Raw genomic sequence first — 3,101 nt, 5'->3', positions numbered from 1 at the left:
TACTTATCACAGATATTTTTTAATAATCAGATAAAACAAATTATTTATGCTTATTTAATAATACTTGAGATCGTTTCGTATAACCAATCAAATTATTTATTTTTTTGTAACTTATCAATTTATGGCATATAATATATTTTTATATTATTTATATATTATTTATTCTCTACGCGCATAGTTATATATATCAGACATTGAATTACTTCGCGTGTCGTTTGTATATATGCGGTTCGGTTTGTCCGTGGTTTTATTTTTTTTCTTTTTTAAAATTTAGTAAAACACACGTCGAAAGAAAAAATAAAAATAAGCTTAATCTTTTTTATTTACACGACTTGTTGCACGCCCGCTAGATTTTTCTTTCCCCTTTGTCCTCTTTTATATTATTATATAAAATTACCAAGGTGAAGAAATAAAAATGAAAACGTAAAAATAAAAAAAGAAAAAAAAAAAAAAGAAAAACAAAAAAAAAAAAAAAAAAAAAAAAAAAAAAAAAAAAAAAAAAAAAAAAAAAGAAATAAAACGTTCGGGATTCGAAGTACTAAGTTGCGTGTAAGCGGATTGCATATATAAAAGCTGCGATTTGCAGTTATGTGAAGAGAAAGAGAAAGAGAGAGAGAGAGAAAGAGAGAGAGAAGAAAAAAAAATTGCTGGTATTTTCGCTAATTACCCTACTCAAAATTCCGGAAACGTTTTCTACGAGCATCTCGGTTCTTTTTACATGTATATACATAATGATAGCTGTGGATGTATAACACATATACATACGTAATTAGTATCTACATACTTTTGATAAATAATATATCTCATAATTCTCCAGTTTGTTTGCAGGATAATTATACACGTGCCTGTGAGAAAACGAAAGAATTAAGGATCCTATCCCATATACATATATATAATAATAATCTCGCGTTCTTCCTTTCTTCTTTTCTATAATTTTTGTTTATTTTTATAAAAAACAAAACAATTTTTAAAACGTATTTAATAAATTTTTAATACATACGTTTATTTTATTAAAATTGCATAATGCTGTGTGGTGTGAAAGAAGTTTAAAAAAATAAAAAACCACCCCCATCGACATTTTCGAAGATTATAATAATAACATTAAATGTTTGTTTTGTTTTCAAAAAGAAATAAAAATTTTTGTTCTAATACAATTAAATTAATTTTAGTTTATTTAGGGTTAGAAATATTGTAATAGATAATATCATATGTGTATTTATGAATAAATAATATGTTATTATAATAATAAGATGAAAATACATAGAATCTATTTAACATTCGTACTATGCATCCAGTCTTTATGTCTCTTTATGTTTTCAAGGCTCAATCCTATTCTTGAATATTCTAACAGAAAAGTTCCCCCATTCACAAATAACACGTACACCACACACGTACACTTAAATATACATAAGTACTTATATTTGTTCGAATAAACAAAACGACATGTCTTCTCAGCATTACGTTTTGTCTCATGTCAATTCAAAATGACACGTGGCACGTAACCGATTATCGAGTATACTACTTTCTTTTTTTCTCCTTCGTATAGAAAAAGATGATACACAATCGTGTCGTTTACAAAATGATTGAAAGCATTCTTAGAAGATAAATACGAAATATTTTCCCACGTTATTATCTATGGATTAAATGTATTTGTTTGTTTGTTTGTTTTTCTTTTTTTTAATTTTGTTTTTTTTTTTTTTAATTTTGTTTTTAATTTTGTTTTGTTTAACTTTGTTTTTAAAGTTTTTAATTTTGTTTGTTGTTAATTAATATTAGATTTACGGATCCGAGGTAAGCCAATTTGATTCATTAAAAATTTGATTACTATATACATATATATATATATATATAGTAATAAATATATTACTATAATAAATAATATAAGGTTTAATTATAATAATAATTAAGTAATAAGTAATAAAATTTTATATAAATATATATAAACTTTAAATATTATTTTTGAAAAAAGCACACACACATATGTTAATTTTTAGTTACGAAATGAAATATATTTATATATAAGAAATATTTGCAATGAATTTTTGTAATAATAAATCTTTCATTTCAATTGATTTATGAAACTATTTTCTTTGCAAGGAAACTTCAATTTTCTCGTATGAGTCAAATTTGGTGTTTTCACTTCCAGTAAAAATGTATTCGTAAATAATTTAATTTAAATAATTACGAAAAACAAAAAACCAAATAAATAAATAAATAAATTCGATAGGAATAATCATTATAAATTTTTGTATAGAATTTTGTATAGAAAATTAAATATAATATTTGTAAAAATCGAATGGAACATTAAACACAGAAATTTCAATTCTATACTATATGTATACGTACTCGAAGTTATACGTGTGTGTGTGTGTGTGTGTGTGTGTGTGTGTGTCTTCGAAAAAGTAGAGACGCCATTTTCGCGAGATATAACTGTAATTAAAAGTTTCGTTCGTGGGATTGCATTTAAGAGAGAAAGAGAATGAGTAGGATGGTGGTCCGCAAGCGGAGACCGGAAGCGGCAGAGGCCACCAAGGTGGGTGGGTGGTGGGTGGGTGGTGATGGTGTTGGCTTTGACGATGGTGCGGAACGTGCGTAACGAGCGTGTCGACTCGCGAATTTCTATGAAAATTATCGGGACTGTCAAGCAACGAACAACCCCCGTATATACTAGTATATTAGTAGTTGTAGTATTGGGGTGATGGTGAAGGTGGTGATGGTGGTGATGGTGACGGTGATGATGGTAGGGGGATCACGTGGGAAATGCAATTGTAAGTTTTATTGTCGAGTGCTTTTCGCGTTATACGACAGGGTAGATTTAGTTCCCACCTAGTCGAATCTCGGCGGGACGCCTTTGCATTATTAAAATCCGTCCGTCGAAAGGTAAGCACGATTATTATGAACCTTCCTCTTTATTTATTAACTTCTCCATCTCGTATATGTCGTTTCTTTTTTAAAATCGATATTAGTATTCCAACTATATTTATTATGATTTTTGTTTCTTTTACTTTTTATTATATTTTTTTCTTTTTTTTCTTAAACTTTAATTTGTACGACTTCTCATTAGAAAGTACTTTGATTATTTTGTTATTGAAGGAAGAAAC

The sequence above is a fragment of the Polistes canadensis genome, unplaced genomic scaffold (genome assembly GCF_001313835.1).
Source record: "Polistes canadensis isolate GaletaPanama2010 unplaced genomic scaffold, ASM131383v1 scaffold_69, whole genome shotgun sequence".
NCBI classification, from domain to species: Eukaryota; Metazoa; Arthropoda; class Insecta; order Hymenoptera; family Vespidae; genus Polistes; species Polistes canadensis.
Note: the sequence above shows the minus strand (reverse complement) of the source record.